Genomic DNA, 12,464 nt, shown 5'->3' on the forward strand with positions numbered 1-12,464 from the left:
GTGTGTCACAGCCAAGTGCTTCCGGGCACTCTGCTGAAAGTACACCCACATCCGATTATAGCAGGCAAATGTCCCTGCCCCAGCTGCTGGACCGGCGAAAGAAGTTCACTCCCAGCCATCCACATGCCCAGCGGTTGAATGCTAGCTTGGCTAAATTGCTAGCACTTCAACTGCTGCCTTTTCAGTTGGTAGACTCTGCCCCCTTCCGTGAGTTTGTACAATGTGCGGTTCCTCAGTGGTAGGTCCCCAAACACCACTTTTTCTCACGGAAGGCGATTCCGGCTCTCTACCGGCATGTGGAAGGCAATGTCCTTGCCTCGCTGGACAGGGCGGTCAGCGGTAAGGTGCATATTACCGCTGACTCATGGTCCAGCAGGCATGGACAGGGACATTACCTGTCTTTCACGTCCCATTGGGTCACTCTTCTGGCAGCTGGGAAGGATGAAGGACAAGGTGCAGTAGTGTTGGAGGTTGTTCCGCCACCACGCCTCCAAAATGCTACTATTGGTTGTGACACACCTCTCTCCTTCACCCCCTCCTCTTCTTCTTCCTCCACGGCCTCTTCCAGTGCTCTGTCCTCAGAACCAGCGGTGCTCCGTAGGTGTTCCAGGGGCTACGCAAATACGCAGGCAAAACGATGCCATGCCGTGCTTGCGCTGGTTTGTTTGGGGGACAGGAGCCACACTGGGGTGAATGTTTTGTCAGCTCTGCAGGGGCAGGCCGAGAGGTGGTTGACACTAGTGATGGACGAACTTCCGACGGGACGTTTCGCGAACGCGAAATGCGAACGGACCCAAACGTTCGCGAAACCGAACGTTCGCCGCGGGCCCCATTGACTTCAATGGGAGGCGAACTTTGCAAACCTTCATGTCGAATTTGCGGCCACGTGGTAATTATTAGGGGGTAAAACGTAGTCCCACCATCTGGACAATGACATAATACATGTATGAGGTGAATTTGGGATCGATAACTACAAGCATTTTTATTTTATTTGGGAAATTGTTCTAACAATTCAGGACTATGGAGCTAATGAAGGCAATGGAGGAGAGGGAAGGTCAGGGACCAGGGTAGGCAAAGAAGAGGGTGCAGGAGATGATCACCAGCAGCGTGACATACCGGAATGACACATGCACCGTGATAGAGGCATCTGACAGCAGCACCGTGACATACAGAGCACTGACAGCAGCACCGTGACATACAGCGCTGACAGCAGCACCGTGACATACAGCGCTGACAGCAGCACCGTGACATACAGCGCTGACAGCAGCACCGTGACATACAGCGCTGACAGCAGCACCGTGACATACAGCGCTGACAGCAGCACCGTGACATACAGCGCTGACAGCAGCACCGTGACATACAGCGCTGACAGCAGCACCGTGACATACAGCGCTGACAGCAGCACCGTGACATACAGCGCTGACAGCAGCACCGTGACATACAGCACTGACAGCAGCACCGTAAGCAGCCCCAGGAGGAAGTCAGCACAGCACAGGGATGGTGTGATCCCCTCATAATAAGAACCCCCAGGAGGAAGTCAGCACAGCACAGGGATAGTGTGATCCCTTCATAATAAGAACCCCCAGGAGGAAGTCAGCACAGCACAGGGATATCATAAGCAGCCCCAGTAGAAATATGACACCGCTCAACCTCTTCAAAGAGGAGGGTAGGGGCATATAGTACGGTGTGCTTTTTTGGGTCAAGGAAGTGAGCCAAATGAATTAAGAAGGTCTGTGTGCTTGATTAAAAAAATAGTTTATAGACATATACATGGTCTACTGGTCACATGTGTTGAATTCCTCCGAGATCCATGCCTCATTCATTTTTAGAAATGTGAGGTAGTTAACACTGTGGTGAGCTAGGCGAGTACGCTTATCGGTCACAATCCCCCCTGCTGCGCTGAACGTCCTTTCGGACAGGACACTGGATGAGGGGCAAGCCAACAGTTCGATTGCAAATTGGGCAAGCTCTGGCCAGAGGTCAAGCCTGCCCACCCAGTAGTCTAGGGGTTCATCACTCCTCAGAGCGTCCACATCGGCCGTTAACCCAATGTAGTCGGACACCTGACGGTCTAGGCGTTCCCTGATGCTGGATCCGGATGACACCTGTCGATGGGTCGGCTGAAAGAATGACCTCATATCCGAAGTCACCAACACATCTTCAAACCGGCCTCTTCTTGCAGGCGCTGTTGGATTGGTACCCGCAAATCCTTCTCTGGGAGTGGGAATTGCTCCTCTGCCAGCGCACGCAAAAGCAGAATGCAGCATTTCTCGAAGCAAGGCCTGGAAGTGCTGCATTCTGACAGCCCTCTGCGACGGCGGTAACATTTCCGCCATTTTGTGTTTGTACCGGGGGTCTAAGTACGTTGCCACCCAGTACTGGTCCTTGACCCTCATGCTTTTTATACGGGGGTCCCTATTAAAACACTGGAGCATGAAGGCCCCCATTTGCACTAAAGTGGAAGCGGTGTGGTGGCCTGGCTCCTGCTCATCATCCAGGATAATGTCGTCCTCTTCATTCTCCTCTCCCCATCCTCGCACAACAGGGATCCCAGAAAGGTTTAAAGCATGCTCTTCTTGCTCCTGCTCATCCGCCCCGGCACCATCCTCCTCTGACTCCTCATCAGACTCCTGTTGTTGACTTGTCTCAGATAGAGTAGCCCCCCCTGGGAATTCATCCAGCATTGCGACTTCCTCATCTTCCCGCTCCTGCTCCTCCACAGCCTGATCAATGACACGACGCAATGCACGCTCCAGAAAGAAGGCATAAGGTACCATGTCACTGATGGCGCCATGGCTGCGACTGACCAGTTTGGTGATCTCCTCAAATGGCCGCAGAAGTCTGCATGTGTCGCGCATGAGCAGCCACTGGCGCGGTGAAAAAAAACCCAGCTCCCCAGAACCGTTTCTTTCGCAGAGTTCATACAGGTAGACGTTAACTGCACGTTTCTGCTGGAGCAGCCTATCAAGCATATAGAAGGTTGAGTTCCATCGCGTCGGGCAATCGCAAATAAGACGTCTGACCGGCAGATGGTGTCGCCGCTGAATGTCAGCAAGGCGAGCCATGGCCGTGTAAGATCTTCTGAAATGGGCCGAGATTTTCCTTGCCTGCCGCAAGATGTCCTGGACCCCAGGGTATTTGACAAGGAATCGCTGCGCGACCAAGTTTAAGACGTGTGCCATGCACGGCACGTGCGTGATTTTGCCCTGTTTCAATGCTCTAAGCAGATTGGCACCGTTGTCACACACCACTTTACCAACTGTCAAATTGAGCGGTGTTAGCCACTCATCTGCCTGTGAACGCAAAGCTGAAAGGAGTGCCGGGCCAGTGTGGCTCTTTGCTTCCAGGCACAACAGACGCAGCACGGCATGGCAACGTCTCACCTGGCATGTGGAATAGGTTCTGGGGAGCTTGGGCGGTGCAGTGGAAGAGACGCTAGCAGCGGAAAAGGAGGAGGCAGCTGAGGAGGAGAGGGAGGAGGATGGAGTAGGAGGAGGAGAAGAAGAGTCAGGCCTGCATGCAATCCGTGGCGGTAAAACCAAATCTACACGGGTGCCACGGGTTACATGCTTGACGGCCGTCAGAAGGTTCACCCAGTGGGCAGTAAAACTGATATACCTTCCCTGCCCGTGTTTGCTAGACCACGTGTCTGTGGTCAGATGTATCTTGGCACCGACACTGTGTGCCAGAGATACATTCACTTGCCGCTGAACATGGCCATATAGCTCTGGGATGCCCTTCTCTGAGAAATACTTCCTTCCTGGGACCTTCCATTGTGGTGTTCCAATGGCCACAAATTTGCGAAAGGCCTCCGAGTCCACCAGTTTATATGGCAGTAGTTGGCGGGCTATGAGTTCTGACAAGCCAGCCGCCAACCGTTGGGCAAGAGGGTTATCCGGCATCATCATTTTTTTACGCTCAAACATTAGGCCCACGGAAGCCTGCCTTTTTGCAGAAAAATGTGAGCTTGGCGTGATGGAAGGTGGAGTGGAGGACAATTGTGAGGAGAGAGGAGAAGGAGAAGTAGAAGACGAGGCTGGACGGTGAGAGCCTGCAGTGTGGCTTTGTGTGTTCCGTTGCTCCCACTGGGCTCGGTGATGGCTGCTCATGTGCCTTCTTAAGGCGGTCGTCCCTAGGTGAGTATTGGGCTTACCGCGACTAACGCGTTGACTGCAAAGATTGCAGATGGCAACGCTATTGTCAGCAGCGGACACGTTAAAAAAAGCCCACACTGCGGAGCCATGTGCCGGTGTCCTGGGAGCGCCAGATGTGACCTACATGGTCGATGACTCGCTCCTGATACATTTGCAGTCTGCTTTGTCCCTGCTGTGCAATGTAAGTCATTGCTGCTTCTCCTCCCTATCTGCTGGTCCATATCTCCCTCTGAACTCCCCTCCTCTTCCTCTCTTGTGGGCACCCACGTGACATCACTAGACACGTCATCATCAACGTCACCTTCCCCACCGCTATAAGTAGAGATCTCGGAGTAGGCAGCAACACCGGGGACCAACCTCCTCCTTGGGCTGATCTGGGTACTGGCGTCAGACTGCTGAGTAGCGCTTGTTGCTACCTCCTCTTCCTGATCCAATACCAAGAGTGGCTGCGCATCAGAAATGTCCTCTTGATATGGATCGGAAAATAATTCCAGTGACTCAAGCGGAAGGTATGTGGTGGTGGTGGTGGTGGTCGTGTTGTTGGTGGTAGTGTCTTTGGGGGTGCACATAGCAGAGAGTGAAGAAGAGGGTGCAGATCGAGAGGATGAGGAGGGTGCAGAAGAGTAAGGCTGAGCGAGCCACTCAACCAAGTCTGGTGCATCCTTTAAAGTAATTGAACGCACCTTCTGCAACTTCCCACTTTGGCTCAAGCCTGTTGCTCCTGCCCTACCCCTACCACCCCTGCGGAAGGGCCTGCCTCTTCCTCTGCATGTCATTTTTTAAATGACCCTGTGACAAAACTCTTAGTCCCTATACCGCTGAAGGACTGCTGCAGTATAGGTGAGCGGTCAGCAGTGGTGCACGTCAACCCTATCTATTGTGGACCTATAGCGGTCCTTACAGAACAGCAGACTGTACCGCACTCAAGCCTATGTACCGTAGCACCCTATACCAAGTTACCAGTCCTTATAAGAACTTTTGTGGACCAAGCAGGTTGTGTATTAGTGTTTAGCAGACTGTACGTCAGTCCCTATACCGCTGAAGGACTGCTGCAGTATAGGGCAGCGGTCAGCAGTGGTGCACGTCAACCCTATCTATTGTGGACCGATAGCGGTCCTTACAGAACAGCAGACTGTACCGCACTCAAGCCTATGTACCGTAGCACCCTATACCAAGTTACCAGTCCTTATAAGAACTTTTGTGGAACAAGCAGGTTGTGTGTTAGTGATTAGCAGACTGTACGTCAGTCCCTATACCGCTGAAGGACTGCTGCAGTATAGGTGAGCGGTCAGCAGTGGTGCACGTCAACCCTATCTATTGTGGACCGATAGCGGTCCTTACAGAACAGCAGACTGTACCGCACTCAAGCCTATGTACCGTAGCACCCTATACCAAGTTACCAGTCCTTATAAGAACTTTTGTGGAACAAGCAGGTTGTGTATTAGTGTTTAGCAGACTGTACGTCAGTCCCTATACCGCTGAAGGACTGCTGCAGTATAGGGCAGCGGTCAGCAGTGGTGCACGTCAACCCTATCTATTGTGGACCGATAGCGGTCCTTACAGAACAGCAGACTGTACCGCACTCAAGCCTATGTACCGTAGCACCCTATACCAAGTTACCAGTCCTTATAAGAACTTTTGTGGAACAAGCAGGTTGTGTGTTAGTGATTAGCAGACTGTACGTCAGTCCCTATACCGCTGAAGGACTGCTGCAGTATAGGTGAGCGGTCAGCAGTGGTGCACGTCAACCCTATCTATTGTGGACCGATAGCGGTCCTTACAGAACAGCAGACTGTACCGCACTCAAGCCTATGTACCGTAGCACCCTATACCAAGTTACCAGTCCTTATAAGAACTTTTGTGGACCAAGCAGGTTGTGTATTAGTGTTTAGCAGACTGTACGTCAGTCCCTATACCGCTGAAGGACTGCTGCAGTATAGGGCAGCGGTCAGCAGTGGTGCACGTCAACCCTATCTATTGTGGACCGATAGCGGTCCTTACAGAACAGCAGACTGTACCGCACTCAAGCCTATGTACCGTAGCACCCTATACCAAGTTACCAGTCCTTATAAGAACTTTTGTGGAACAAGCAGGTTGTGTGTTAGTGATTAGCAGACTGTACGTCAGTCCCTATACCGCTGAAGGACTGCTGCAGTATAGGTGAGCGGTCAGCAGTGGTGCACGTCAACCCTATCTATTGTGGACCTATAGCGGTCCTTACAGAACAGCAGACTGTACCGCACTCAAGCCTATGTACCGTAGCACCCTATACCAAGTTACCAGTCCTTATAAGAACTTTTGTGGACCAAGCAGGTTGTGTATTAGTGTTTAGCAGACTGTACGTCAGTCCCTATACCGCTGAAGGACTGCTGCAGTATAGGGCAGCGGTCAGCAGTGGTGCACGTCAACCCTATCTATTGTGGACCGATAGCGGTCCTTACAGAACAGCAGACTGTACCGCACTCAAGCCTATGTACCGTAGCACCCTATACCAAGTTACCAGTCCTTATAAGAACTTTTGTGGAACAAGCAGGTTGTGTGTTAGTGATTAGCAGACTGTACGTCAGTCCCTATACCGCTGAAGGACTGCTGCAGTATAGGGCAGCGGTCAGCAGTGGTGCACGTCAACCCTATCTATTGTGGACCGATAGCGGTCCTTACAGAACAGCAGACTGTACCGCACTCAAGCCTATGTACCGTAGCACCCTATACCAAGTTACCAGTCCTTATAAGAACTTTTGTGGAACAAGCAGGTTGTGTGTTAGTGATTAGCAGACTGTACGTCAGTCCCTATACCGCTGAAGGACTGCTGCAGTATAGGTGAGCGGTCAGCAGTGGTGCACGTCAACCCTATCTATTGTGGACCGATAGCGGTCCTTACAGAACAGCAGACTGTACCGCACTCAAGCCTATGTACCGTAGCACCCTATACCAAGTTACCAGTCCTTATAAGAACTTTTGTGGACCAAGCAGGTTGTGTATTAGTGTTTAGCAGACTGTACGTCAGTCCCTATACCGCTGAAGGACTGCTGCAGTATAGGGCAGCGGTCAGCAGTGGTGCACGTCAACCCTATCTATTGTGGACCGATAGCGGTCCTTACAGAACAGCAGACTGTACCGCACTCAAGCCTATGTACCGTAGCACCCTATACCAAGTTACCAGTCCTTATAAGAACTTTTGTGGACCAAGCAGGTTGTGTATTAGTGTTTAGCAGACTGTACGTCAGTCCCTATACCGCTGAAGGACTGCTGCAGTATAGGGCAGCGGTCAGCAGTGGTGCACGTCAACCCTATCTATTGTGGACCGATAGCGGTCCTTACAGAACAGCAGACTGTACCGCACTCAAGCCTATGTACCGTAGCACCCTATACCAAGTTACCAGTCCTTATAAGAACTTTTGTGGAACAAGCAGGTTGTGTGTTAGTGATTAGCAGACTGTACGTCAGTCCCTATACCGCTGAAGGACTGCTGCAGTATAGGGCAGCGGTCAGCAGTGGTGCACGTCAACCCTATCTATTGTGGACCGATAGCGGTCCTTACAGAACAGCAGACTGTACCGCACTCAAGCCTATGTACCGTAGCACCCTATACCAAGTTACCAGTCCTTATAAGAACTTTTGTGGAACAAGTGAGTTGTGAATGTTTAGCAGACTGCAGCAGAAGGGCAGCAGTCAAGTATAATATCCTTTCTATATTTGGAAGAAAGAATATTATACATGTACAAGCCTATTACTGTACCACTGATACCAGTCCTGAAAAGAACCTTTGTGGAACTAATAATAACAGCAAGTCTTTAAAATTACCCTCACTGCCTGACAACACTGCTTCCTTCCTGTCCCTATACAAATTGGCAAAAAAAGAGAACGATTAGTGGTTACTGGAACAGCTCTTTTGTGGACCTTGATAGTAACAGCTAATGATGATGATGATGATGATGATGATGAAAGACTAATCTGGCTGTCCCTGTAGCATACACCGTCCTTTCCCTTTCTCTAAACTAACAAAAGACACTCAGGCTGCTGCAAGAATCAGCAGCACAGCAAACCTATCAACACCTAACACCTATACCAGTCCTGAAAAGAACTTTTGTGTACCAAATAGCTAGTGGTTTATCTCTCCCTACTCCACACAGGAACCTGTCCCTATCGTAACAGAAGAAAGAATGTAAAATGGCCACCGGATCGGGTGTATTTATAGGTTAGGGGGAATGTACAAGTGTCCATGTGCTGTCATGTCTCAATTGGCTGTCCTGTATCACATGATAAACGTGTCACCAAAGGTTAAAGTTCTTGTATACATTAAACACGTAAGTCCGCCGCGGCGAACGACGGAAAAAGGCGTTCGAACGTGCGGACCGCGAATGTCGGAAATTCGCCGCGAAACGACCGCCGGGCGAACCGTTCGGCCATCACTAGTTGACACCACACCAGCTTAAGCCAGGAATGGTGGTTTGTGACAATGGCACCAACCTCCTCTCCACCCTCCGACAGGGACAACTGACCCATGTACCCTGTGTAGCTCACGTCCTTAACCTGGTGGTGCAGCGGTTCTTGGGCTGGTACCCCGGCTTACAGAATGTCCTGAAGCAGGCCAGGAAAGTCTGTGTGCATTTCCGCCAATCATTTAATGCCTGTGCTCGGCTGGCTGAGCTCCAAAAGGAGTTGAACCTGCCCAAGAACCGCCTTATATGTGACATGCCCACCAGGTGGAACTCAACGTTGGCCATGCTGCAGCGGCTGCACACGCAGCAGAGGGCCATCAATGAGTACCTGTGCGATTACGGCACCAGGACAGGGTCAGGGGAGCTCGGTTTTTTCTCACCACGCCAGTGGGGCATGATCAGGGATGCATGCACTGTCCTGTCACTGTTTGAGGAGGCCACAAGGATGGTGAGCAGTGACAGTGCATGCATCAGTGACACTGTACCTCTTGTCCACCTCTTGGAGCATACGCTGCGTGGAATAATGGACAGGGCACTTGAGGCAGAACAGAGGCAGGAAGAGGAGGACTTCCTTGCCTCTCAAGGCCCCCTTTATCCAGACAGTGTTCCTGCTGTGCCACCCATCACACAGGAAGAGGATGAGGAGGATGAAGAGGAGGATGATTGTGTCAGCATGGAGGTGGAGGCTGGTACTCAGCATCAGCAGCAGCAGTCTTGTAGTGATGATTTACAGTCCCAAGAAACAAGTGGACTTGTACATGGCTGGAAGGAGGTAGCTGTGGATCATGTTGCCCTTAGTGACCCAGAGGACTCCAGACCGAATGCCTCAGCTAACCTATGCTGCATGGCCTCCCTGATCCTGTAAAGCCTGCGGAAGGATCCTCGTATTCTTCGGATCAAGGAGAGGGACCATTACTGGCTAGCCACTCTCCTTGATCCATGGTACAACGGTAAGGTTGCCGACCTTATCTTGCCATCGCAGAGGGAGCAGAGGATGAGACATCTCTGGGAGGCCTTGCAGAAAGGTCTGTGCAACGCGTTCCCAGAGACTGGGAGGTTACAAACTCCTGGTCCTGGACAACGTGTTGTCGAGGCATCGGTCAGAAGGAGCGGTGGAGAAGGTGGCCCTCTGACTGATGCTTTCAGACAATTTTTTAGTCCGCAGCCCCAAGGTATGATCGGTTCCAGCAACCATCGCCAGCGTCTGATTTACATGGTGCAGGAATACCTAGGGGCAAGGTCAGACTTGGACACCTTTCCCACCGAAAATCCTCTGGCTTACTGGGTCTTGAGGATGGATCACTGGCCAGAGCTTGCACAGTATGCAATTGAGCTACTGGCCTGTCCTGCATCCAGCGTTCTTTCGGAACGCACCTTCAGTGCTGCTGGTGGCTTTGTTACCGATCACAGGGTGCGCCTGTCCACCGAATCAGTTGATCGACTGACCTTCATCAAGATGAATCAGTTTTGGATCACCCACAGCTACCAAGTACCTGAAGCTGATGTAACCGAATAATTTTTTTGTTAAATATCACATCCCTTCAAGACTGCCTATGCTGATGCTGAGTGACTGTCCTGTTATGTTGATTGTCTATCCTCTTCCTCCTCCGCTGATATGTTGGAAGAACATTTCTGTTTCTTGGTGATGCCATCAGCCCAATTTTTCTGCCCCTGTTTAACAGGAGCGTTTAATTACAATTTTTGATGCAATGCTTTGCAGCAGGGCTAATTCCTGCACTAAAACTACAGTATATGGGAGAGGTTGCAGTGTGGTGGCACCAGCACCAGTGCCTAAGGCCCAATTTTTCTGCCCCTGTTTAACAGGGACATGTAATTACAATTCTTGATATAATATTTCACAGGAGGGCCCGTTCCTGTGCCCGCCCAGAGTAACTGTGAGGACTTATAGTGTTGTGGCACCAGCACCACAACCACCAAAGGTCAATTTTTCTACCACTGTTCAACAATGGCATGTAATTACAATTCTTGATATAATCGTTCACAGCAGGGCACTCCAGCACCCACCAAGAGTCACTTTGAGGGCTTACAATGTTGTGGCAAAATCAACACCTTGTTCTGCCATTTCTGCAGAGCATATAGGGCAGGCCCCTACTTTCAAACATCCAACTTACAAACATCTCCTACTTGCAAACGCAAGGAGACAGCAGCAAGTGAGATGAAAAAAGATGGACGACAAAACAAATTATACAGGGGTGATAACCCTTCCCTATGTTTTCCAAAAAGCTTAAAAATATTTTTTTTGACTGGAGCTACACTTTAAAAATGTACCAGTTGAAAATTACAAACAGATTCAACTTAACACAACAAACCTACACAGTCCCTGTCTTGTTTGCAGCGCCTGTATACTGCTGTTCTGAGTATATAGGGCCTGGGGGCCACACGCATTTCCTTTTTTTAATATGGGTACGGGGTTCCCCTTAATATGCGTACAAGACCCAAATAGGCTGGTAATGGGCAGGGGGGGCTACCCATGCCATTTTTCTCAATGATTTTCAGCCATATTGCAGGAACCAGATATAACATTAAAACCGCAAGCAGTTTTCAATGATGTTATTTCCGTTTAATGTAATTTTGTGCAGGAACTGTTCTAAACACGGGAAACACGTGGCACTTCACAGGCATACTACAGACACCCCCCAGGCACCATATTTAAAGGAATATTTCACTTTTTTTTCACTTTAATCGTCATTAAAATCAGTGCTCCCGCCAAAACGGCCATTTTTAAAAACATTTTAGGCATTGACCCATGTCCCCTGGGGCAGGAGCCAGGTCCCCAAACCCTTTTTAGGACAGTATCTTGCATATTAGCCGTTAAAATTAGCACTTTTAATTTCGAACGTTCGAGTCCTATAGACTTCAATGGGGTTCTAAAGTTCGTACGAATTTGGGGTCCGTTCGAAAGTTCTGGTGCGAACCGAACCGGGGGGTGTCCGGCTCATCCCTACTCCTCAGTAAGCTGTTCAGTAAGCTGTTCTGGCTGACTAAACACCGCTCGGATGATGGTGTGAAGTTTACTGAGGAGAAACAGGAAGTGAGAAATTCAGACAAAGAAAACAAAGAAAAAAAACATTTAGAAGGGAAATCGAAGGAAAAGGTAAGTGAACCAACAAGCACTAGCTTAAAGGAACTTATTTAGAAAATAAAAAACAAAGCTTTACAACCCCTTTAAGGGGAACCCCGCTCCAAAATTTAAAAAGAAATGGTGTGGGGGTCCCCTTCAAAATCCATACCAGACCCTTATCCAAGCACGCAACCTGGCAGGCCGCAGGAAAAGATGTGGGGAAGAGAGTGTCACCCCTCCTAAACCGTACCAGGCCACATGCCCTCAACATGGGGAGGATGTCCCCATGTTGATGCGGACAATTGCCTCATCCCCACAACCCTTGCCCAGTGGTTGTGGGGGTCTGCGGGTGGGGGACTTTAACAAGAGGACCCCCAGATCTCAGCCCCCCCGTGTGAATTGGTAATGGGGTATTACCCCTACCATTTCACAAAAAAAGTGTAAAAAATTTTTAAAAATAAAAAAGATGGTTTTTGACAATTCCTTTATTAATTTCTTCTTCTTTCCCTGTGTCTTCTTCCATCTTCTTTCTTCTGGTCTTCCTTTCAGTGTTCTTCTTCCTTCATCTTCTTCTTCCCCCGCGTCTTCCTCCGCTTCCTTCTCCGGTCTTCTCGTCCGGCTTCTCTGCCTTCGTCCTCCGCACGATCTGCCTCAGTAGGAGTGTTCCGCTGTGTGACGCTTCTGTGGAGGTGACAGTTCTTAAATAATGGAGGGCGGGGCTTTCCCTGTGTTGTCAGAGGGGGCGGGGTCACCCTGTTTATGTAAATGGGTGACCCCGCCCCCCTC

This window comes from Lithobates pipiens, unplaced genomic scaffold (genome assembly GCF_037356315.1).
Source record: "Lithobates pipiens isolate NorthernLeopardFrog02 unplaced genomic scaffold, aLitPip1_a1.2 Scaffold_25, whole genome shotgun sequence".
Taxonomy (NCBI): domain Eukaryota; kingdom Metazoa; phylum Chordata; class Amphibia; order Anura; family Ranidae; genus Lithobates; species Lithobates pipiens.